The sequence below is a fragment of the Mus pahari genome, chromosome 20 (genome assembly GCF_900095145.1).
Source record: "Mus pahari chromosome 20, PAHARI_EIJ_v1.1, whole genome shotgun sequence".
Lineage (NCBI taxonomy): Eukaryota > Metazoa > Chordata > Mammalia > Rodentia > Muridae > Mus > Mus pahari.
The window spans coordinates 36,766,047-36,793,698 of NC_034609.1; positions in this window are offsets into that span (position 1 = coordinate 36,766,047).

A 27,652-nucleotide genomic window follows, 5' to 3' on the forward strand; every position below is an offset into this window, starting at 1 on the left:
AGAAAGAAAGAAATGGCATTCTATACCATCTCTTCAGTGGCCTGTGGTTTGGGTACTTGTAATTGAGTAAAGTAAAGCCTTTCATTAGGCTTTGTTCTGCAAACAGACGTCTGATGTCCTTCTCCTGATGTGATTTTTCATTACAGCTATTTTCAGAGTGCTCGAATCGAGATTAGTTACTTAATAAGAATGACTCGTTCTTTTCGTCTCTGGTACAGCTTGTATGTGGCCTGGAATACAGGATCCATCGAGCTGCTAAGCCACCTTGACCTTGACACTCTCAGAGGGGGGTGACCTAGATGTCAATGGTAACAACACTAAAATTAAGAAGCGGTGATGGGCTAATCTTAGCTGTCAGTTGGACTGCATCTGGAATCATGGGAAACACAAGCTACTGAGCACTTCTCTGAGAGACTTTCTTGATCATATCACTTGAGCGTGGGAAGACCTTCCTGGGTGGCACTTACCAAAGGCAGCCCAAAGAAAGGGACACGGGGAGTCTTAGCTGTCTGTCTGTGTGCCTCCACTCTCACTGGCAAGCTTACCTGTGCTTCTCCTGAGGTATTACTTCACTGGTGTTAGAACCCAGTTCTTCGGGATTCCAATATAGCCTGAAGACAAACACCTTTGAGATCTCCAGCATCATGGGCTGAACAACTCCTGGATTCTCCATCTCTCTGCTGTGAGACACAGCCAGTGTTGGACTACACAGACCTCAGGCATAAGCCAACATAATAAATCCCTTTTTCATATATATGATATATTAAATTAAATAATTATATATTATATAAATATTCAACCAGATTTGTTCCTTTTGAGAAAGCTGACTAACACAGGGGTCTTGATCCTCTTTCCCTCCAAATAAGACCTTAGTAGCTGGATAAGACTTCACTCTAAATGGCTGTGGGTGTTAGTTTACTAGGTAGAAATCAATCACGCCCACTTGGCTTATTTCATGGAAGCTGGCAGGAACCAGGAAACAAACTCTTGGACAATTCTGTGTTCTCATTAAACTCGGTTTCATAGAAAACGTCCCACTGGTTACATGACGCTTTGTTGCAAAAGGAACACCCTCTGAAATTTCCCTGGTGTTTTTTTAAAAATGCTTACAAGTCCTTCTCCCATCTCCTTTCAAACTTCCAATAAAAACCTCAACCGTGCTCTTCAGCTTAACACACCAAGGTGCCTCTCGGCTGCGCTCCTTGCTTCTTTCTACGCTAGAGATGCTATGCGAGTATTCGATGCATCAGGAGGCAGATAGAAATTTTCATGAGATCAGATGATAAGACACAGATGATGTCACGTACCATAAGGGTGTGGACACACTCACCATTCACACAATAAAGTGCTCTGTGCGTACTTAGGTAGACTCCCAAGAAAATCTCGGATTCTTTGGGTAATCAGAGAGACTTTTCTGATGGGGGCCATTGGTATTGATTATGAGCGGTACCTGAGTTGCAAAGGGAAGGGAAAGCTGGCTGCCATCACTTTTTGAGGCACGGGAGCCAAAGAAGAATACAGAATGCGAGGCTTTTGCATTGGCATCTTTGCATGGGATGGGGGCAGGGAAAAGGGTGGGCAAGTCTTGTGTATCCATAATATGTTGATGCTGCTTCATTGAAAATATATCCTGGTCACAATCGCATGCAACGATATCGAATGGCCAGCACAAGAAAGTAGGTCGTCGCCCCATTCTCCAAAACCCCACACTCCCTCACTAGAGGCAGTAACAATGGTGAGCCTCCAGTGCTTCCGAAACGTGAATTGCTTTGCTGTGAGCATAGCAGCTGGCTTGCCACCTAATCTTTCAAAGGGATTTACCTATCAAGAAGTCTATTTCCCAGCTCCAAAACCCACAGAGCCCGAACTGCCCTCCCCCCAAAGTAAATTAAGGAACTGAGGGATAGATGAGAATAACCCATGGCTCTCAGGCTCCGTCTTGTCAGATTTTACAAGTTGAGTGATTTATTGTCGGCTCTTGGTGAGCACCCCTATCCCTCCTGAAGGTTTCTGTTCCTTCCACCAGGTCCTTGGCTCCTGAAAGCCATCTGCCTCCCCACACAGCTCTGAAAATTTGCCTTATCTTAGAGACATGAAACAGCCAACAGGGACACAGCTAAGACTTCAAGAGAGACTTAGAGAAGACGTATGTCCCCCTCCTTCATTTCGGGGGAAGGGTGGTTTCCAGGAGACAGAATGCCTCCCAAATCATTTCATTTTCTTTCCTCCTTCTGTAACAAAAAACCTCCTGAAGGGAAATCATTTTGACAAGATGGTGCTCTTCTGTGAAATATTTCACAGAGCTGATTGCTACTTTACAATCCTTTAAAGTAGGAGATGCTATTTTAATTCATTTTTAGAAACTTACTTATTTTTATTTTTATGTATGTTTGTGTATAATTGGGTGTGGTTATGTGCATGTGTGTACTTGCAGAGGTCAGAGGAAGGTGAAAGGTCTTTTGGAGCTGTAGCTACAGATGGTTGTGAGCCACCCAACACGGGTACTGAAAACTGAACCCGGGTCTTCTGCAAGAGCACCGAATAATTCTTAGCTGCTGGGTCATCTCTCTGGCTCCTTACAGCATGATATTTAAAAAAAAAATTATAATTAGATGATGTTGATATTCATTGTAGAAAACTGGGGGAAATTTTAACTAAACAGAAATAATATTAAACCTAGCAGAAAGAACACAAAACAGAGAAAAAAACAAGCAAGAATAATTAAAAATGATTATTAAAATAGCTTCTCTGCAGCCATGGCCAGCCTCTGTTCATATCAGCCCTGTGCTATTCCATCTAACGTGCTGTAATTTTTCTTAGGACTTATGGAAATTTTCCCCCACTGTAGTAAATTTCCTTGAGACCCAAATCAAAAGAGGTAACTCATTAAAGTGGGCTCTCTGTGTCTCTGTCCCCAAGCCGGGAGCCAGCTGTTTAAGCAGGTGTGGGAATGAAGTGCAGTTTCATACAGCAGGTGTTTAATAATCTTCTCCTTGTAACTTCTGTATCCTCCAGCGGTGCTCCCAGCCACACAAACTTCTGAGAGCCCACTCTGTGGAAGGTAAAGATTAAGCAAGAATGATTTACACCTGTGAGAAAGATTGTTGCCTTTAAAACTCTCTCTAAAGTTTGGTGAAGTTGCCTTTGCTTGGGCAAGCGGTCGGCTCGGCACTAAGGTAGGGCTAAAGCAAGAAGGTAGTGATGTAGGGTTATCTCTGATTATTTGTTTAATGTCAGGCCGGTTCCAATTTCACCAGCATCGAAATTGTGTAGCTACAGTACACACACACACACACACACACACACACACACACAGTGGGGGGGGGGAGGTTTTGAAATTTTAAAAAGGCATGATACACACAAAGACTAAGAGACCCAGTTTCATATTAGATTTGCACCTTTTTACATTGTAATTTATTTTTATTTATATGTCTGCCTGTGTGTCTGCGGAATTCGCCGCTACATGAATACAGGTCACTGAAGTGGCCAGAAGGGGGCGTCAGATTATCCTGGAACTCGAGTTACAGGATTGAAGAGCGATGGGAACTAAGGATGGGTTCTGGGAACTGGCTGTGGGTTCTGAACATGCGTACTGGGAACAAGACTCAGCTCTTCTGAAGAGCGGCAAGTGCTCTTGACCGGTGGACTCTCTCTTTCCAGCCCCTCAGTTTTATACTCCCTACATCCCATAATTTAAAGTTTCTTTTATTATTTTTGTAATTATGTATGTCCCTGAATATATGAGTGTGAGTTTGTGCAAGTGATCCCAGGAACCTCAGAGGCCGGGAGAGGGTATCTGAGGTCCGGGAGCTGGAGGTGGGGGTGACTGAGAACTGAACTAAATTCTCTGCAAGAGCAGCACATGCTTTTTTAGCCATGGAGCTGTCTCTCCGGCCCTTCAACCTCTATAAGAAGCGGGATTTTTTAACGGAATAATGATGGACTATGTAGCATATTTATCACTGTATTAACTGATGTCAGGTATTGTCCCAATATACTTGGGACAATGAAGGAGTTGGGAAGCATGACTCACCAGAAGGAATTCGAGTTGTTTGGCCAGTCCTAGAATACAGCAGTAAATGTTCTAATCAAGTTATTTCCTTATGCTTATAAAATGAGTGGATTTGTTGCTTTGTATTGGTACACACTGCTGTGTTGGCATCTTTTTCAAAGTGACATTGATATTATGGAACATAAGGCAAAAAGTAAATGTATCTTCTAGTGAGAACAGTAAATATGAAAAAGGAGTTTTGCTAATGCATTTAAATGTAACAACATGCGGAATGACATTTTTTTTTCCTTTAAAAGCAAGCATTACTCGGGATCTCAAAAAAGGGACACATTTTTTTTTTCTCTTTTTGCTATTCATATATCTACTACATACTATTTTACTCATTTATGGTTTATGCTATGTTTAGACACTGAAGTGTTAGTAAACATTCCTACAAATATAAAACTATTTTTTTTAATTTCATTTTGGCTCAAGTCTAAGTAAGGATCCAGTATGATTTGAGAGGAAAATAATGGGCCAAAAGAATACAAGTGAATAGGTCACTCAAGTAATGAAAGATTCATTTAAGGCTTTAAAAAAAAAAGTAATTTAGTTATAACACCTGGAATATCATAATATCATATCTAAATCCATTGACCGGGTAAATTGAAAGGGGTGACAGGTCCTCCTCGCCAGATAGAAGATTGTGTAATTATCCAAAGATGAATCCCTGAACCAATGGTCTATTAACTCCAGACTTTCACACATTTTCTCTATTCATGGCTTAAGGTTGAAATCTAAAGAGCATTTCCTGATGACTATCAGACTGTTGATACACATGTGAGCTTGTAGTTATCATAATATCTAAGCTTTTTTCTTTTAGGTTGGCTTCTATTAACCCATTTTATCATTTAGTTCTAAAATGTCGCTCAAGATTCACATATTAAAAACTTTGGTCACAAGCTGGTGGTACTGCCAAGGTGTGGTTGGATCATGGTATTGATAACCTCATTAACAGATGAATCCATTCATAAGCAGAATGATTCATTAAGGTAGGTGATCTACCTGCTACTATTAGTTTACTGAAGGGATGTAGTATCAAATTGCTTACTAAAAATTGTACTGCCACGGGCTAGTACAATTTTCACCCCTCATCATAGAAGCTTAAGTGTCTTGGTTTTGGTTTTGAGATAGGGTTTTTCTGTGTAGCCCTGGCTGTCCTAAAGTCACTCTATAGACCAGACAGGCTTTGTACTCAGAGATCCACTTGCCTCTGCCTCCTGAGTGCTTGAATTAAAAGGTGTGTGCCATCACCACCTAGCCAGAGAAACTTCTTTAGGCAGCAGAGGATGGCTTCAACAAAACTCACAACAAACTGGTCAGAGCATAGAAAACACAGGACCGTAGAACAGTGGCTCTCAACTTTCCTAATACAGTGACCCTTTAACACAGCTCTGGTGTTTGAGTGACATCTCAAACACGAAATTATTATCCTTGCTACTTCACAACTGTCATTTTGCTGCTGTTAGGAATCCTACAGCAATATAAATATCTGTGTTTTCCGGTGGTCTTGATGACCCTTGTGAACAGGTCATGAGGCCACCAAAGGGGTCAGGACCCACAGGTTGAGAACCCTTGCTGTAGCGTGTTTGGCTCTAAATGGGATTCCTAAACTATGGCTCTGTAATGAATGATTATCCACGAATGTGGAAGCACAGCAGAATCCAATATTCATTTCATGTGTGAGTCCACTTTTGTTAACTTAGATGGTTCTCTTGTCTGCCTTTGATCAAGTTTTCATGCCTTCTGAAACATAAGAGCGGCATAACTTCAAACACTTGGAAACTTCTGTTTTATAAAACATCAAGATGTTTTTTGCCCATTTATACCCACATTAATCAACATTCTGTGAAAATCATATTTTACATATATGAGTGTCTCATTCAGTCTATGCGACAACACTATAAGGTAGGCATTATTATTAGAGAAGAAATGATACCCCAGAAAGTTATTGAATACCAACAAGGGTTTAGGTGATGCCAAGATGCACACCTGATGTCAGTAAGCATTATTAAAATGACGACAAGGAACGAAGACATGGCTTCAGGGTTATACCACCATCACAGTGGTCCCAGAGTAACCATGGAGGAATGTTCTCGCTTTGGTTCTGTGCGTATCAGAGGAAAAGCATGAAAAACCAAGTAGACAATGTTCTTAAGTGGACCCAGCAGTAACTTCTATGGCCATGTGACCATGCATGCTGTTTCCCTTGAGCACCTTGCAACCAGTGGAATGAAGACTGAGTGAAGCCCCATTCTATGGGATGAATGGTAGAGAGGAAGTTCCCCAGGGAAGACAAGCAATGTGGGAAGAAGGCAACAGCACTACATTAAGTAATAAACACACACACACAAAACACATGTACACATATATACATACGCGCATATATACATGAACACACCAACATACACATATATACACATATATACACATGAACACACTGATATACACATATACAGACACATATACATATATACACATTACACACACATACATGCACATGAATTCAGACACACACATATACACATATAGCACAAACATACATACACATGAAAACACCAACATACACATATACAGACACATATACACACATTATACACACATACATGCACATGAACTAAGACATACACATATACACATATAACACAAACATACATACACATGAACACACCAACATACACATACAGACACATATATACACACGTAACACATACACACATGAACACACTGACATATACATATACAGACACATATATACATAGACACACAGAAACACACATATACAGACACATATATACACATAATACACATATACACACACATGAACACACAGACACACCCATACAGACACACACACACACACACACACGCACAGAGCAATGTCAAATCCCTTTTTGGTACCTCTTGTTGAGAAGTGGGTCCAAGTCCCTATATTTGACTCCTGCTTTGCATTTGCTTGATCAATAGAATACAGCAGGAACACTGCTTTCCAGTACTCCATCTAAAGCATCGAGAGGTCGTAAGTGGTCCTCTCTTGGGCTCACTCTTGGAAATCAGCCACAGTACTCCAAAACAGTAGGTGCAGAAGGAAGCCCACACAGGGAGGAAATGAAGTCTACAGCCTTCGTGTCCACCTGAGCTCTGAGACAACAGATGGGACCACACTGCCATGTGAGTGAGGCATCTGTGAACACACCCTGTCACCACCAGTCTGGTTCCAGCGTGTGAGTTTGACTGTTGTGTTTAAATCCATCCATCACATAGTAGGAATGTACTAATCACTATTCTCACCGCTTTTGTCTAAATACCGGACAAAGGAAACTTAAGGAAGGGTATAGGCTCATGGCTCCAGGGTTCAGCTCATCATGGACGGGGAGCACCGTCATGGCAGCAGGACATAAGGCAGGTAGTCACCCTGCCACAGCAGTCAGGGAACAGAGAGACAAAAGCTGGTGCTAAGCGTTCAACTTTTTTTTTCTCTCTTTTCTTTCTTTTTCTTCTTATTCAGTCCAACAACCCACGTATAGGATGGTGCCGTTCACAGTTAAGGTGAGTCCTCTTGTCTCAGTTAACCCAATATAGAAATCTCATCACAGATATGCCCTCAGGTTTGTCTCCTATGTGAGCCTAGATCAACAATCAACACCATCATCACAAGGAGACCCTGTCATGCAAATCAGGTATGACCTGAATACCCAGAGGCAAAACCCCTTGGCTTCTTTCTTCCCAATGTGAACATACAAATTCACTCAATAACCTTTACCTACCGTTCTAAGTGCCCAACACTGTACAAGCACATTATAGCTGTGCTATAAATATTTATGAACTAATTGAATAACCCTTTTCGAGTAGATAAATAGTACAAAGGGCTTAAGTATCTTTCAGAAGTGAGTCTGAGGCTGAACTGTAAATAAAAAGATTTTCATATTGAAGTTGAATGCATTATCTATCAGAAGCCACAGAAAGGAGTCTCTTTACAGTAAGAAAAATCCAATTCTTTTTCTCGTGGAGTCAGGTCTTGACTAGAAGGGAATACTTTCATAGTTTTTTTTTTTTTTTAACAGCATGTTACAGACTGGTGAGATGGCTCAGTGGTGATGAGCACTTACTGTTCTTGTAAAAGACCCATGCTCAGTTCTCAGCACCCAACTAGAGCCACCCAACTGCTTGTAACTCCAGCTCCAGGGGATCTGATGACCTCTTCTGACCTCTACCAGAACTATACTTGCAGAGAGAGACACAAAGCCTCACACAGACACACATAAACTCACAATGAGAAACAACATGTTTTTAAATAAATAAGCATGTTAAGATTGCTTGTAAAGATGGGCGCTTAAATGCTGAGAGGAGACGGCTTTAAAGAGAGGTTCTTGGAATAAAAGAAGCAAACCGATTCCTCCCTTCTCTCCTGCCCACCCCTTACAATGAATATGCGTTACTGTCATGATTTTCAATGGCATTAATATAGATCTAATAGGAGACTCCACATAAATGTAGCAGCCTGTGTCTTTATCATAAAATTATGAAGATTTTTAAGCTGGCATCTATTATCCAAAGCATATATTGATGGCAAAAAAAAAAAAATGTACTTTTCTACATTTGCTGAAGAATTTAGCCTCAAGTTCTTGTCCTTCAAGAGCTCCAATTTTGTATAATAGAAAAATTCATTGTGCATTATCTAGATGTGTTGTGCCAAATGAAGTATAATGTCTCAAGTCCCAGATTCGCAGAGAGGAGAATTGCACATCTGGATACCCACTGCCTCCCACATCGAGAATCCTTTCTGGGAAAGCATGGTTATGGGACACGGGGAGGGAGGGAGGGAAGGCTATAAAATGCCCCCTGGTTAGCCTTTAACCTGGAACTTTGTGCCTTGTCACTACCATAGTTCCAGGAAGGTTGCAGGTTTGCAACCAGCTTCTGCTCAGTGCTTGGTAGTTAAGTGGGAAGATGGCAAAAGGAGCTTACGCATCTCTCTCTGAGGTTTGAGCGCTGCTTGGGGACGCTAAATCCTTCACACGTTCAGCACTTTTCAACTTACATAAAAGCTAGGAAATGAGTTAATATGGTACTTTAGCTTCTTTTCTGTTATAACTGAAAATTTGCTCTGGGTACAAACCCTTTCCCTCCTGGTTTTCTACTTCTATCTGTGGGTTTAATACTTTCTAGCCCAAATTGCAAGGTATCAACAACCAAGTATTTCATCCATTCATGTATGCATCCAACCTATAGCTAGAAAAGCCGTTATCATTTGATATGTCCTACTGAGTACTGAAAAGATACGCAAGCAGGAGACAAATAAAACTTAGTTCTTGCCCTCAACCAACTAGCCAAACTGTCTGCCATAGGGTGGCTTAGTTTCTACCAATGCATCAGCTCCACCTCTCTCTTATTAATAGAATATAAATTCTGGAGCTGGGAACATCATTCAGTTGACTGGGTCCTTTCCTAGCATGCATGAAGCTCTGAGTTCAATCCCAAGTACCATCCATATAAGACTTTGTGTGGCAGCACATGCCTATATTTCCAGCAGTTGGGAGGTGGAGGCAGAAGGATGAGAAGTTTGAAGCCATCTGTCTTAGGGTTTTACTGCTTTGACGAGACATCATGACCAAGGCAACTCTTATAAAGGACATTTAATTGGGACTGGCTTACAGGTTCTGAGGTTCAGTTCATTATCATCAAGATGGGAGCATGGCCGCATCCAGGCAGGCATGAGGCTGGAGAAACTGAGGACTCCACTTCTTGTTCCAAAAACAGCTAGGGGAAGACTGGCTTCCAGGATGCTAGGACTAGGGTCTTAAAGCCCACGCCCACAGTGACACACCTACTCCAACAAGGCCACACCCACACCAATAAGGCCACACCTCCTAATAGTGCCACTTCCTAGGCCAAGCAGATACAAACCATCACACAGTCCTTGATTATACAGAGAGTTCAAGGCCAGCCTGAGCTACATAATCCTTTCTCAAAAGACAGAAGAGAACTTACATTCTTATTCAGAGTAGTAATGAATCACTCTGTGGAGAGTGACCCATGCTCTTACCAACCTTCCTTTGTACCATAAAGATGTTTTCAGGCTATTCTAGTTGTGAACTCTCCTTCTGTCCAGGAGATGGAAGGAAAGACAGTCAGGAGGAAGGAAGATCTTTTCTGCTCTGTAACCTTTCCAAACTGTTGAAAGCGGAGTGTACCCAAGTACGTGGTTTTGTAGCCATCTTGTGGCCATAAGACAGCAAGCATTAGATGGTAAGAATGGAAGATGCCAGGCGGACTGACTGACAAACAGTATGTCTTTCCACATTGTCAGCCACTGCATTCTGGATCCCTAGGACTTGCAGTCTATTGCATCCTAAAAGTACTGATAAACTGTCCTACTGGTTGACCTCTGAGTAATTCAGAGGAGGTTTTATATCTACAATGAATAATATTTATATTTCATTATTCTGTATCAAATACTAAAATTGTTGGATATACGTAGCTTGTGTGATTTTCTGTCTACATAGAAAAGAAAATACCTGAGGCCTCTTGCTGTTCCTCTCTCTCTCTCTCTCTCTCTCTCTCTCTCTCTCTCTCTCTCTCTCTGTGTGTGTGTGTGTGTGTGTGTGTGTGTATGTGTTTCTTTCTCTCCGTGTGTATCTCTGTCTCTCTATGTCTCTTTCTCCATCTGCTCTCTGTTTCTCTCTCTTTATATCTCTTTGTCTCTCTCTTTCTGTGTCTCTGTATCTCTGTCTCTCTGTCTCTCTCTGTCTCTCTGTCTCTGTCTGTCTGTCTGTCTGTCTGTCTGTCTGTCTCTCTCTCTCCCTCTCTCTCTCTCTCTCTCTCTCTCTCTCTCTCTCTCTCTCTCTCTCTGTGTGTGTGTGTGTGTGTGTGTGTGTGTGTGTTGGCTGGCATTTCACAGTGTAGATTTCAAAGAACTCTTGCTTGGGAATTATTAAAGTCTTCTTAGATTTGAAGGATTGGAATTTTTATCAAATTTGGGGAATTTGAAAGCTGAATAGATGAATCAGCTTTTTAAAAAAGCAGTTCTGCTCTTGCTAAAGATTAGGGGTTTGTTCCCAACACTCCAGGAGGATGGCTTATAGCCATCTGTAACACCAGTTCCAAGGGATCCAGTGTCCTCTTCTTGCCTCCATGAATACCTGAATGCGTGTATGCATGCACACACCAACACTTAAATAAAAACAATTACCATAAACCTTTTAATTGAGGGCATTTTCAGCCATTTCTTCAACAACATCCTCTGATTTATTTCTCTCTCCTCACTCAGCGATGTACCTCAAGCCTTCAGGGTTCTATCTTTATCTTCATACCATTCTCCTCATGTTTCTCAGACTATATAGCCTCCATTGACCTAATGTCATGTTCTCTGATTCTTCTGCCTGCTCAGGTCAGGTCTGACACTGCTGTAACTTTTTTATATACTTTAGTGACTCTTCAACTCTACAGTTTGTATTTGGTTCCAAGCTACACTGTTTATCTTCTTCTCTGCTCTGCTTAGTAAAATCTCAATTTAACAACTTATTTGTGGCTTGCTTTAGCTCTAGGACCTGTTCATTGTGGGAGACAATGCATCTTTTTCTGGTTACCCAGCACCTCAGCTTCCTTGGTAACTGAAGACGTTTCCTTTCCTGTCCATGGGTTGCTCTCCTCTTTCTTTATATGTCTTATAATATGTTTTGCTAAAACCCAGAATATACAATACAATGTGTCAGTTCTTGAAATTATATCCCTTCGTCCCCAGATTTGCTGATGTTTCTACATATTTAATGACTCTCCTGATTAATTCCATGTGGTGGGTATTCTTTGCCGTATCTTATCACATATCATGGGCTCAGTTACCTTGAGGCTCAGCTAATGACTAGGCAGAGATCTCCTGACATACCTTCCAATAGTAAGTTCTGATATTCGCTGTGGCAAAACCAGAAATCATCAAAATGTATGGTTCTGCTATAATTTTCTGAAATTAAGAGACACCTTATGATAATGTAAAATAAATATTCAGTTTGTCTATGCCATCATGCAGTTCTTAAAATTTCATAATATATGACATAAGTGGTTTTTGTGTGTGTGCTATAACGAGCTGACTGGGTACCTCTAGGTAGATCGATGACAGGGACATGTGATGTGAAAAGCCAAGTCAGGATCGAGTGTTAGAATTTAGACTCTCTCAAACCAGTGTCCTGGGAAAAGAGTGTCAGAATTTAGACTCTCTCAAACCAGTGTTCTGAGAAAAAAAAAGTGATATTTTTAGTTGATAACTAATGGCCAGTGATGTAATCAGTTACAGCTATTTATTGACACCTGTCTAAAAACATAAAAGCAATAATTGGGAGATGTTTCAGATTACTAGAAGTAGAATTTTTTCAATATGAATTGAAATTTCACATATACACACAGTGTGTGTGTGTGTGTGTGTGTGTGTGAGAGAGAGAGAGAGGGGGGGGGGGAGAGAGTCAGAAACCGTTATACAAGTCTACATGTGAAAAATTAAGTTTATGTTCTCTTTTAAGGCGGCTTACTTTTATTTATTTTCTTGTAGATTTATTTTATTTTTATTTATGTTTGTTTGTTTATATGCATAGGCATCCATGTGTGTATGTTTTTGGTTGTAAGTGTGTATATATGTGTGTGCACCTTATGTGTGCATGTGTGTGAGTATGTGTGGATGCCCACAAAGGCCAGAAGAGGGTACTGAACTTCCTGGAAACCTCAGTACAAATGGTTGCAAGATTGGTTGCTGGGAATTTAACTCAAGTCCTCTAAAAAAATTCAGCAAAGATTCCTAACCACTGAGCAGCCCTATTTAATTTAAGAATATGTTTTTTCCTTTAAAGACGCAATTTGAAGACTTTGAACACAATACAAAGTAAAAAGACAAAATGAAAACTACATTCTGTTTGACGTCAATTTCAGGAAATATTCATGCACCAAAAGAAAAAGATTAGAAGGAAAAAATGTTACTACTTATCATTTGGTCAATGGAAACAGGGCAGTTTTCTCTACCAGACTCCTCTATGTGTTCATAATAACTTCTACTGGAATTTATTTAACATCAAAATGTGTATCTACTGATGCATCTGCAGGTTTCACACTTTTTCCTTGATCTTCACTGCAATATGATCTTCCATAGCTTCATGTCTGAATTAGTGGAAGAGGGCCCAAAGAAGTCACCCATCATCATCCAGCACTCCAGCACCTTAAGTACTGTTTCATTGTACACTACCTTCTTCAAAATATCTGGTACCTCCATTGTCCTTTCTGGATGTCCCCTGCTCCATCCAGGGCCAGTATGTACCCAGCCTAACCCTATGAACACACATCTCTCCATTCATATTCAAATGTCCCCAACCACAGTCATACTTTCACCCTGTCAGTTTCTAGAACAAAACAATAGTGGAGACTTTAAGCAATACACAAAAGCCAACGTGCCCTGTACACTGCTCACACGGTACATGACACATGACCATGATTAAGTACTGTCAACTCATAGACCATGAATGATATCTGCCTTCAACATCACATACAATTTTGAAAACATATTTGTTGCATTTGGACTTGTATGTGTGAGCACATGCATGTATGTGTGTGTGTGTGTGTGTGTGTGTGTGTGTGTGTGTGTTGTGTGTCTATGTAGCTAAATCAGAGGCCAGAAGAAAGAACTGGATCCCCTGAAGTTGGAGTTAAGGCAGTTGTGAGCTGCAGAACATAGATCCTGAGAACTGAACTCAGGTCCTCTGCAAATATAGCAAATACTCTTAACCATTTAGCCTGCTCTCCAGCCCCAGTATGTACCTTTAACAGGAACATTGACTTGTTGCTTGAGAATACTCTAAGGTCAGCACACAAAAGAAAACAGGAATCTTGTATTTGCTTAGATAGACAAAATATTGACATTTGCCAAGTACAGGTGCTGGCTATTATAGTTTATTTTAAAATATAATTTATTTGTTTAAGCAGAATTTCCCATAATGGAAAATTCTAGAATGGAACCACGGAGAGGTTCAGGCTATTTTACACCATTTCTGTAATGTCACTCTGTAAAGCAAGCTATACTTCTTTCTTCAAAACTGTTCAAACTATCAAATATTTCACATGTACATCCTCTTCTTCTTTTTTCTGCCATAAACTTTACAGTTTATTCAAAAATCCAACAGATGATATCATAGGTGTTTCACTTTATGTCAACAAACTATGCAGTGATTAACTAGCCCATAAATGGATTTAGAAAATAAGGGGCCTGATGTGTGACATAATTTTTCAAAGTTTAAAGCAAACAGAGGCTTCCACTCTTTATTTCTCGTCGTTTACACGATGTGACCTCACTGTGGGTCACAAAAAGCTGATGTTAGTGCAGTTGGGATAATTAACTGTCCTATTTTACTTACAAATCATTTTAATTGAATAGCCAATGTCAAGGAAGTTGAGCCCTCACATTTATTTGGTCCCCCTTCCCTCAAAGGAAATAAAAGATTTCCACCATGGTAAAATATCATGCTAGTTTTAGCAAATATTTTTTTCATAAAAAAACATAAACATTGTAAAACTTTTGACCTGTCCTCCAATTAGCCCTGTTTAGTTATGAGAAATGGAAGCTTATTTTTAAAAAGCCCCATTCTGATTACTAACTAGAAAATGTTAGCTCACACAGTCTTTTTTTTTTTTTAAGTATTTATTTGTTTATTTTATGTATGTGAGTACACTGTAGCTGTCCTCAGACACACCAGAAGAGGGCATCGGATCCCATGACAGATGGTTGTGAGTCACCATGTGGTTGCTGGGAATTGAACTCAGGACCTCTGGGAGGACAGTCAGTACCCTTAACCACTGAACCATTTGCACAATCTTAGTGGGGGGCTCCACAAGTATTTCATTCATTGACCTACAACAGAAACACACCAAGAAACTGATCCAGAGACCACAGATAGTGTGCCCACACCATACCTTCACATGGCATTCTCATCGCACACCTCTGAGTTCTCAAAATCCCTATTTATTTTGCACTTTTCTGTCACCGGAAGTGTGGCTTTTTACCTTGGACACTTAGCACAGGAATTTCACCCTCCCAAACACCAGCTTCTTCACTTATTAGATGGAAAGAATGAGAGGAGGTGACAGTATACATCTCCCCAGAGAACTTTGATTATTAAATGAAATGTTACAAAGAAGTGTTCACTATTGTCTCATACTATGGTGTGAATATGAGATGCTTGCATTATTTCGGATGCTGAATCCTTGGTCTGCGTCTGGGAGGTTCTACTACTTTTAGGAGGTAGAGCATACTTGAAGGAAGTTACTCAGTGTAGGGTGCTTTTAAATGTCACATCTGGTCCCCTATTTCCTATCTGCTATGATGTGAATATCTCTTCTTCCACATATCTCCACTGTCATGATGTTCTGCCTCACATGAGTTCAGAAACCCGGAACCAAGTGACCATGGGCTGAGCCATTTAAAACCATAAGTTAGGTGGATGGATAGGTAGATAGATAGATGATAGATAGATAGAAAGATAGATAGATAGACAGATATATAGATAGATGATGGATAGACAGACAGATACATAGATAGTTGATGGATAGATAGATGATAGATAGAGAGATACATACATACATACATAGCTGATAGATAGATGACAGTGGGACAGGTCTTTCCTTCCTTATGCTGTCCATGTGGAGTATTATGTGAAAGTCGTGAAAAGATCTGATTAATAGAACTGCCTATTTTTTGTCTCAAATTTAAGAACCATAACAAATAATTTTTAAATGTCATTAATGATTCTTTTTTTCTTATATGTACTTTCATCACTGAAGTTGTTTATTTAAAGTAGTTATCTAAATATGCCATGATTCTGTTGGGGACATTTCTCCCACACCATCTCTCCCTGACCCACCTGCTTCTATCCTATGCTTTCTCCCTCCAACAGGGAGCAGGAAAGCAATCATTCCAGCAATGAACGGTGGTCCCATTAGGAACAAAGACCATAAAAGCTAAATACAGAACTATGTCCAATGTACAAGCTTATTTTGGACAAAAAAGTGGCAAAAATTAGACATGAATCTTAAAAGGGGAGTCAGAGGGAGGTAGCTCTGTATGGATATTATTGATATACATTTTATAGATATATAGAATTTCCAATGAATAAAAATATCATTAGAAAAGAAAAGTACAAATATTCAGATTGCTAAGATAAAAATTATTGAGATGAATAATGGAGACATTTGCATTGCCCTGGGAATACAATGAATGTCACAGAATTATTGTTGGGTGCCCCACACTCTGGCCAGCAGAGGTGGGGCAAAGATGACATGTACGCCAAGGCAGGGTTTGAGCAGCTTCCCGCTGTAGCTTCCTTTATTCTCTTTCAGCTTCTGCCTCCCTTATTCTCTTGCTTCAGCTCTATTCCATTTATTATGGGGGAATCACCCAATTTATCCCCCTCCACCCTCTGCACTCGTCTCTCATCATTCTTCATCATCCAATCAGCATTCAGCACGCTCTGTACACGAGCCATGCATGCAGACAAGGTGCCCGTTGATAGGCCAGTGACTCAATACCATGCTGTATGATGCTATGCGTCAGGCAGGCAGCGCGTGATCACTCAGGTGTGCAGCGCATGATCATTCAGGTGTGCTGTGCATGATCATTCAGGTGCGCATAATCAGGTTTTTGGTAAACAAGCAAGGAATCACGGGGCTTGGCAGTGGGCAGCCACACCTGCTTCCCACAAATTATACCCTTGATGATTTTAATAAATATAGTTTGGTAATTCAAAAGAAGAAGAAAAGCTCCTAAAATTAAGTTATAAAAATTCCAACATTAGGAACTAGAGAGATGGTTCAGCAATTAAGAACACTTGTAGAGAACCCAGGTTCAGTTCCCAGCTCCCATAAGACAACACAGAACCACCCATAATTCTAGTTAACAAAGGATCTGAAGACCTCTTCTGACCTCTAAGGGTATCAGGAATGCATGTAATCTGCATGCAAACCAGTATGCAAAACACTTATATCACCCTTCTCACAAACCACATACACACAGCACTTTTCATGCATTATACTCCCCAACATATTACCAGAAAATATGTAATTTTTAAAACTTTCATGAACTCGTAAAACCCTACTTTCAAATGTGACCATTTCTTTTCTAGTTTACCTAGAAGGAACAGAAGGGCGATTATCTTTCCCTCAAGTCTGGTTAATTTTTTTGTTTTTATTTTTTAATTTGTATATGGGTCCTCGTTCATCACACGTGCCAGTTGGTATGCAGACATGCCTCCCGTGTGCAGCACAATCATGCAAGTGTGCCTTACAAAAGTGTGTCTTGATAAACTCCGGCTCACACTGTTTCCATAAAAAAAATGTAAAGTATATTTATAATTTCATATGCCACGTTCCAGTTCTGCAGCTAAGTGAGAGAGCAACATGCCTGGGGTTGCACAGCTGGCAAATTGCTGAGCTGGGACTCCGTTGCTGACAGCTGGTATTCATCAGCTCTCACGGTCCTCCCTACCCCTGCACACTAGGCCTTTCAACCCCATCTCTGCACCTCTGATGTCTTGTTCAGTGGCGAGGAGGGGAAGGGAACAAAAAGGCAGATGAGCTGGACTTTATCCAACATTTGTTGTGCATTGATTGTTAATGGCTCGAGCCCTTTTCTTGTCTCACTTATTCCTCAAAGACACCCAGAATGTATTTCCAATTCATTTGAAAAATAAGGGAAACTGAGGCTGAGAAAGGTTCGGGATCGTAACAGTAAGAAAATCAACGCTGACCGCCAAAGCTCTGGCTCTTTCGACTATGCGCAGAAGATTTCATAAAATCAAAAAGCAAAGTGCGAGGAAAAGGAGATAGACCTCAAGCTGATTCCATTTCATTTATTTCGCATTTTCGGCCGTTGCTTATTTTTAAACTCAGTTGTAAATGGCTGAAGAGAGCACTTAGCACTCACTCATGCTACCGAACGCTGCTTGCTGATGGCCGACCTCACGCAGACCCGGGGTAGTGAAGGGCACTTGGCAAGTGCAGGTTCTCCAAGGAAGAGGAAGAGTGTTGCAAACGCTGAGGCACCAAGCCCAATCAGGATCTACAACTCATAGGCATGTATGTTTCATCCTTAGAGCGCCGCCCTGGTTTATATCAGCACCATGTGAGATAAAGCACTTAGAGCTCTCAAAATTGTTCAACACTATCTTGTCCCTTCCATGAGTCATCAATACATTTATTCACTCTCCCAGTTTTCTTTCTGCACACTCTGACCAAAAGCACCTCGCCGGAATGGAAGGGTTTGTTTATCTTATTCTTCCATGTCACAGCTCATGCAGGGACCAGCCCCAGCTACAAGGTTCAGGTCCAAAGACAGGGAAGGGGGATTGGCACAAATGACGACACATACCACCTGTTGACTTTCAAAGCAAGGGGTTCCAAATAGCTCCAGTCATCTTTATTCATATAACCACAATCCTGCTCACCCAAGCAGTGACATCATTGGTTATTTTATTAAAAGAAATCATAACATAAGCACGATAAAAGCGCCATCCTTACAAAAGGTCCCCAATCGTTTCCCTTCCTCCTTCCCCGCTCCCGCTGGTTCAATGACCCCCCCCCCAACCTTATTTTGTACTACAAAGAACAGTTTCAGCAAGCCAAAAATAAATGTCTAGCCAGGCACGTCCTGTAGACATGAGCACATACACAGCTGGTAGCAAATGCAATTACACAGTTATGCAAGGTGAGAGACAGATTAAACATGTGTGGGTATAAGTCTAGTCATCAAATGGCACCCCTCCGTCATAAGACGTTTTAATTGCAGTCAGAGATGTGCTCACTGTACCCAGCAACCTTTCCTGGTATGTGCCTATCCAATCCTAATATCATCTTTCTAAGAACCAAGTTTTAAGTCTCTATCGATCAGACATAGCTTGCCTATTTTCTAAGTCTCTGTTGTTCAGACATATCTTCCTCAGAACAGTGATGCAAGCAGGACCCACCTCTCCCCACAACTGCCCCAGGCTTCCTCAGTGCAACTGTAACTGCTGTCTCTAGAGACATGATTACGTGTCCCAAAATACCCAGGATTAATGGTCACATCTGGAGGGTCGATAAAGGTAGGGAGAGGAGGGTTTTTACCCCTCAAAAAGAGTATTGAGAGAAATAGAGACTCATCCACAGGGCTTTCAGCCTTGCCCGTGACCGACCAAGTGAAACTAAATATTGCTATGAGTAGAGACAACGTAGCGAAAGCAAGGAGAGTTGGTAGCACGCGTGACCTAGCTAATAAGCATAGAGGCCACCAAATTCACCACAGGTCCTTGCCAAGTGGGTCATGACACGGTAGAATCCAAGGGGACTCCATGCCCGCAGTAGAGCGGCATTAGTGAAGCACTCATATACTATCCCCTGCGGATGCTTCATGGCCACTGCCAAGTTCATGCTTGAAAAGATATCAGGATGGGGGCTCAAGCAAGAACTTGGGGAGGAAGCCACAGAGGAGAGCTCCTTGCTGGCTCTCTCATCCATGCTTAGCTAGGATACAGCCCAGGACTACCTCACCCGGGTCTGGGGTTGCTCCTCACAATGGACTGGCCCCTTCTGCAACAGTTAACAACAGTGTCCCTCATAGGCATGCCCACATTGCAACCTGACAGAGACAACGCCTCCCTCGAGCTAGAGTTCTAGCTCAGGTGAATCTTGGCTCAGACCAGTTGACAGTTAATGCTAACTTGGACACCCTCTGAATGGACAAATCCAAATATTTCCTAATGGTTTCCCTTTTGGGTTCTTTTGGGGGTGAGGGAAACTTGGGTAGTTTATTATGAAAGAACAAAGGAATGTTTAATAACTTTTATTTACATACTCTTATTGAGGTAAAATGTCAATAAAGATGAGTTGAACATTTTTAGTCTTTCTAGGGAATGTTTCAGTGTTTCTGCCATCCATGTTGTTCCAACACTATGCCTACCCATCTCTAGAGCTCTATTCTTTATCCATTAAACAGCGATTCCTCTTCCTCCCTCCCTTAGCCTCTGGCAAGCATCTTTTTTTTTTTTTCCTGTTTCTCCGAGTATGACTGTTCTAGGAATCTCATATAAGTAGAGCCTTACAAGGTTTGTCCTTTTGTGTCTGGCGAATTGAAGGAATATTATTTCTTTAAAGCTCTTTATATTACAGTATGTATTAGAAATTTGCTCTCTTTTAGAGGTGACTAATATTCCATTGAGTGTATAAACCACGTTTATTTTTAACCCATCATCCATCCATGGCTTTTAGGATTGTTTTCACTTTTGGTTTGCTATGAATAATGATACTCTAAATACAGGTATTCAAGAGTCTATGCTATTATTTTTATTATGAGGAATTTCCCAATGCAAACACCATTTGGGAAGGAGCTTGGGCAACTCTGGCTTCCATGCCTGGCATCCAAACCTATGAAGGGAAGAGCAAGGGGACTCTGAGGATCTACATAGCCACTGCTTATAAAGGAAGGTCCTCGTGGGACTAGCGTTGGTCAGCATTACTCAAGATTTTCCCACGATGGTGCTGGCAGAAGGCATTAAGAGAATCTCCTGAAACTTCCCATCTATGGTCATGGTGAATCTGTATCAGGAGACAAATAAAATTCCCTACAAATGCACTGTGCAGTCTCCAAATACCCCGTGAGAGGGGGAGAGCATTTTTCTACTGGTATCAACTGGAAACAGTGCTAGGGTCACCACACCAAGAAACTAAGGTTGTCTAGAATTTGAAGCTGATGTCTTAAAGAAAACAAAACAAAGCTACTAAAACTGAGTGACCTCAAAGAATGAGCAGTCCTTCAATGTCATGTGCACTCATTGGTAAACTACTCAAAGGACTCGGGATAATCAGTCAAAACTACAAGAGGCATTCCAATCACTACTCGCATGTGTGTGCTATTTCTAAAGCACTCTGAGAACCCTTCTGCATAACAACATGAGGAGACCTCTGCTGGAGACCATCTCCGAGTGCCTTGAATGCAGTCAGTTCAGGATTTGCTTATCACACACTCTCCCATGGGAGGCTCTGCTGTACCTGGCACAAAGCATGGCTCTTTCAGGAGTGGAGTGCGCTTATTGAGTGATGGAGTCAGAGGCTGGGAAAGAGAAGGCCGAGTTAGGATTCCTTATGCATTCTTTATGGGAACCTACTTCTCTCAGCAACATCTCAGGGTCTGCTTTGTAATCCTGGGAGAATAAGTGGGACTCAATGGAAGAAATTCTCTTACAGAGGAGAAAACACAGACACATACATGGTGGGAGGAGACAGACAGACAGACAGGCAGGCAGGCGGACAGATACAAGCACACCACCCTTTAATTAGGGATATCTGCTCTTAACTTTTAAAAACCTCTCTCTCTCTCTCTCTCTCTCTCTCTCTCTCTCTCTCTGTGTGTGTGTGTGTGTGTGTGTGTGTCTATCTGTCTGTCTCTGTCTCTCTCTGTGTGTATTGTGTGTGTACAAATGTAGTAAATAAAATAGTGTGATATATATTCATTTTTAACCACTTTTTATCTAAAGTATCACCAATAGCCTCCTATAACAATATATTTGTTATCCAAATCTATTCTCTCTTTTGGGTTCAAAAAAATAAATCCAAGTCTTTTTTTCCTGGTTTCTGTTTAAATTTTTAACAAATATATAAGCAAACCCAAGTCTCTTTCAGTGGTAGCTTAGCAGACATGATCCAGTCCTCTTTTCTAGAAAGAAGTGTTATTAAATACTCAGTGGTGGAAGACACTGAGGTTTAAGTGTGCCTTTTCTCGCCTCATTAAGGCATAGGTCACAGGACATCACTGCAGCTCTTAGCATATATATATATATATATATATATATATATATATATATATATGCACACATATGTATATACATATATATGTGTGTATATCTTAGCACATAAAGATATATATGTGTGTATGTGTATATGGTGTACAACTTGATGTTTTTAATTGCATACTGAAAATGAATATAAAACTCATTAGAATATACAGCCCCCCCACACACACACACATTAAAACATTCCTGAAATCTCATTTCAGTGTCTTTCAGTGACAAAAACTCAGCCTGTCACATGGCAATCCCTTGGTTGTTCCTGAGGAAGCCAAACTCCTAGTTCTGCAGTGCAGTGAGGATCTGCATCCTGGGCTCAGGAGGAAGGACCAAGGATCTAGGAACCATTAGACTATCCTGCCCACTCTCTCCACCAGCCCTGTGCATGGGTGCCATGAAAAAATGGAAGCAAAAAAAAACAGGAAACACAAAGACTTCTTGGGCAAACTCAAAGTGCTGTCACTTGCCCTCTTCCTGTAGAATTTCTCTAGAAATTTCTGTCAATACAGACTTTCCCCTCGTCTCGCCACATTTCACTGGTTTGAAGACAGGGCTTTCACATCTTAATGGCTCTGAAGTCGGGACATGTCTTATGATGGATCGCTGTAGGCCTGACAGGAGCGGTGACATCACAAAACAAACTTTGTGACCGTGGCAATGTTTTGCAGGAGAGTGAGCAGAGAAGAAGGGCTTTGAATAAGGCATCTTCGTTCTTCAGCTTTGTGATGCATCTGACTCAGTGCCAGGCATGCGTTAGAGCAGAGTTCTGGATACTTCCCGTGGAAGAGAATGACTTAAGAATGGGAATCAGCACAAGAGCAGGGGAAACTGCAACAGAAAGGGGGAAAGTAAACAGTAGGCGCCGCGGGAGTAAAGAGAGGCTTAAAAATCATTAAAGCTGTTGAAAATGATCATTCAAGATGATATGAGATATTGCCTGCAGGGGAGAGATGGTTATCGTGCAACTGACTTTCCTGGGGCGGGGCTTATCCATGGCTTTCCAGATGTGCTAACCTTGTGATTTCCCCAGCTGTGAGACACTCGGCTACCTATCTTGTGGCAGTAGGGAAACAGCAGTCATCCTCTCTCCTATGCACAGAGAGAGAGAGAGAAGGCAAGGAAGGGGGAGGGAGGGAGAGGAATATTAAGAGAGGTATAGAGAGAGCAAGTGAGAGTAAATAAAGTAGGGATGAGAGGGAAAGTAGATGGTTCAGGTAAGAGAAATAACAGAGAAAACATGATAGAACGGGTAAGCAATAAGAAATTAGAACATGACTATTAAATCTTTGTACAGGAGTGTGGATGCTTAAGGAGTGAGTCACGGTGAAATAAGAGTGAAGTCAAAAATGCATTACCAGCCAAAATCTCTTCCTTGCTTATTATTACCAAAGATTCTCTGCCTCCTCTCTGAGTGTAAGTCCTAAGAAGGCTCAGGCAACCATAATTTGGATTCTCAGGAGGCTTCAGAGATACAGCCATAGCTAAAGAGGAGATGGATCTTATATTGAACTGTCATTTGTCAGCCTCCAAGGAATAGTGTCTCCTGGGTTACATGGCTATTGCAATTAGTTACTATCCTGAACCATCATCTATTTCCCTACCAATCCCCTTAGCCTTTGCATTGTAATTGATAACCACAACAAGTGTCCTTATACAAGAAGAATCATTGAACTGAGTCCACACCAAAGTGCATCTCTCTAGAGTGCTCTCTGCCACTCAATCCAAGCTCAAACCAAGTATGTGGCAATCACCCCGAGTAGTAAGTAAAATAGATGTCTGCATTTGTCAAATGATTTCTTTGGTATTAATGGGACTCAGGTGCCAGTATTAGTAAAGACCTTAGGTGACAGCTATCTGTGGCCTAAATGTACTTCTAAATATATACCTTTAAGGCCTAAAACCATACCAAACCTCAACCCTGTGATACCTGGGAACAGGAGCTTTGGGAACTGAATAAATCCTAAAGGAAAAGAGGCTGTGTTAGCCATAAGAGAGAAGCCTTCTGTCTTCTGAGGATGCATGAACAATGTGGACATCTGCAAACATGCAGAAGAGACATCAGAAAAGGAGCAGCTGGGTGACTTGGCCAGAGCCTTTCCTGTTATTTGAATCATTCCCTCTGCTGTGGTTTTGTTGCAATGCCCTTAGCTAAGAAAGTAACTTCAATGCGCAACTGTGGCTGAGAAATCCGTGACCTGTGAGAAAGCCAAAAGGCATTATGGGAGAGATCAAGCATGCAAATGGCATGACCCAAGACTATTATTCTCTAAGCATCAATGTCCTCGTCTGTAACATAACTATATCACTGAGCTTGCCTTGCTGGGTCATTGGGAGGGTTAAATGAGATTAATTAAGTAGATGCAGCACCCAGCTCAGATAAAGTCTTCGGCAAGATGCCACAGAGTTTTAAACTACAGTAACTTGTCCTTTATAAGTGTTAGCTATTGGTTTGGAGATAAGCAACTTCTTTTTCTTCTTAAACATTAATAGCATAAATAACATCAAAACAAAAACACTGGAAGTGGAACTGCTGTATAAACCAGAAATCCTATCACTGGGTATAAATCCAAAGGAAATGAAATCCGTATTTCAGAGAGACATCTGCTGGCCCATGTTTTCTGCAGTAAATACTATTCATGATGGCCACAATATAGAAGCAACTACAAGTGCATCAATGAATGAATGGACAAAGAAAATGTGTCACATATAGACAACAGAATGCTATTCAGCTACTAAGAGAATGAAACTCTTTTATTATTTGTTCCATTATTGATGAGTAGTATGGAGGTGGAATAAGCTGGACACAGATGGACTAACATTTCCATCATCATTTGAACTTGTGGAATCTAAAACAGTTCTAAGAGTAGAATACTGGGCTGGAGAGATGGCTCATCAGTTAAGAGCACTGACTGCTCTTCCAAAGGTCCTGAGTTCAAATCCCAGCAACCACATTGGTGGCTCACAACCATTCCTAATGAGATCTGACACCCTCTTCTGGTATGTGTGAAGATAGCTATAGTGTACTTACATATAATAATAATAATTAATAAATCTTTAAAATAAATAAGAGTAGAATACTGGTAATAGTGAGATTGGCCAGGAAAAGGATAGAGGGAGTGGAGGAAGGAGTTAGAAAGGAAAAATCGATTCTAGTATTTTCTACCCAGTAGACTGACTATGGAAAACAATAGCAGACTATATTTCAAGATAACCAGAAGAAAAGATGTTGGGTGTTCTCATTACAAGGAAACTTTGGCTATTTCAGTTGTTGGATATGTAAATGGCATTGGTTGCTATACAATATAAATCTGCATTAAGACTTTACACTGTGTCCCACCAACATGCACAATTATTGTTTTAACCACAAAAATATCATATAAGATGGTAGATAACTCTAAGAAACTTGACCATCATCGAGCGAGCAGATTCCTCAGTTCAAGTCTTCCTCAGGACTACCCACTTGCCGATTCAGCACAAGTCTCTGAACTCTCCATGAGGTCCTGGCTGTTTCTTTGTAATGTGTTCAAAAATAACCATCAAATTGTCCCTTTAGATCCTTGAGTCCCACAAACACCTCTTTTTCTACATAAAGTTAAAGGAACATCAGTGAAAAGGAAAATGATTGCTTCTAGAGTCATCTTCCAAGTACATTATGTTCTGTTCTTCTAAGAAGTAGGAAAGCATCTAATTCCTTGTTAGTTAAAATGTGGGCCAGGAGTGCCACCTCAGACCAGCTGCAACAGAAAACAGCTTTCAACAATGAGGACTCCCCAGTGATGTCCTCGGGAATAAGAACCTACCTACTGTTGATGTTTGACCTTTTGTTTATATTGATATGTTTAATATTGCCGCCCCCCCCAACTAGGCCTGGTTGCACCTACGGATGGGAAAGAGTTTGCACATGCCCAAGTGACATACTCAAGTGACACTAAGTAACCTTGCCCCTGCCCCCAAGATATCCTTGGTTGGTGAATAAAGATGGCTACAGACATAGTTAGGCAGAAGAGAGATAGGTGGGATTCTTGGGCTCCTGAACTGGGGGTATGAGGAGACCATGAGAGAGGTGGGGGGAGGGGGAGGGAGTAGAGAAGGAAGACACCATGGGTTAGGTGCAGCATGTGATGTGGACTGGCCAAGTGAAGTTTCAGAGCAGCCCTAAAGGAACACAGCAAGTTATATTTGGGGATCATTGATAGAAAAATAGATTCTAATAGTATAGAGGGTGGATATCTGCCCAGCACTAGTGCTGATTAAGGCTTATTATAAAGATAAAGGTTGAGGTCCTTGATCCTGTGAAGGCTCTATGCCCCAGTGTAGGGGAGTGCCATGGCCAGGATGAGGGAGTGGGTTGGTTGGTGAGTAGGGGGAGGGAGAAGGGAATAAAGGAAGGGAGCTTTCAGAGGGAGACCAGGAAAGAAGATAACATTTGAAATGTAAATAAAGAAAATATCTAATAAAAATAAATTTAAAAAGTAAAGGTTGTATGTCTTTGATATGAGAATTGAATGCTCAAAGGTGGGGGAAACTCCTATTGAGATTAAATAATATTCAACCACAACATGGTGATGAGATTGAAGAAGATGATATTTTTTTTTTCTAGAAAGAACACTTAATGTTTAAATCTTGGGGCCTGGACCATGTGGTCTCCTTGGCAGGCAATTTAATTTGTTTTGAGTTTGGTGAGATTCTTACGGTGAAGCCTGGGGAGACTTTTTGGTAGTAATCCTAAAAGCCACAATCTCAGCCTTGTCCTTTGCTGAGGAAGTCTGGACGCTGGTTTGTGGGACTCTGTTCCCTAAAGAAGGATGTCCAGACAAAGGATGAATCTATCCTGCTTCAAAGCCGGCAAAGCTTTCATTACTATTTCAATCAAAAACTCCATAGCACATCTCTTCTGGTCTGTGGATCTTTATATCCTGCCCTGCAAGGATGAACTGATGTAGCCCAATGGAAAGTCATTAAAGAAGGCACAATGAGTGCATATCCCCCCGAGACTGCTTCTCTGCAGTAGAGCCTTATAGTCCAGATCACCATTAGAAGTGCAGGTATATTAGGACAAAATCTTTAGTCCTCCAGCCAAGAACGTAGAAGAGGCAGAACTTTGGAGTTAGTGGTAGATGCATCCAATAGTAAACCCCCAGGCAAGTAAGATGACTTAGTAGGTAAAAATACTTATGGCAGAGGCCTGCCAACCTGAGTTTAATCCCCTGAACCCACAGTGGAAGGAGAAAGGTGTCCCGCAGGAGTTGTTCTCTGACCTCCATATACACACTTCGACATGTGCATGCATGCACACACACAATAACAATGATGATAACAATGATAATAATATTAATAAATAAAAGCTCAAATACAATAAAACACACTCTAGATATTGATTTAGAAACATGCCATGTCTTTGTGTGTAATGATTAACAACACGGTTACCAGGAGTGATACGAGTCACGAACGTTAATCTAGAGAGTGCCAGCTGTTCTCTGAAGGTGAAGTCTATGTATGACTTCACAGTTCTTCATAATGTCATTCCCAAATGTCATGTAATTCGTTGCTAACCAAAATTTATTTATTTTTTTATTAACTGTCATTCATTTGTTTGTTTGGGGGTGGGGCTTGGAGGACTCAGTAAAGAACATCTCCAATCATGTGTGTCCTGGAGATGGAACTCAAGTCATCAGGCTTGGCTACAAGTACCTTTACCTGCTGGGTCATCTTTCTGGTCCATTTATTCAAATTCTAATGAGGTGAGTTTCCATGATGTAAA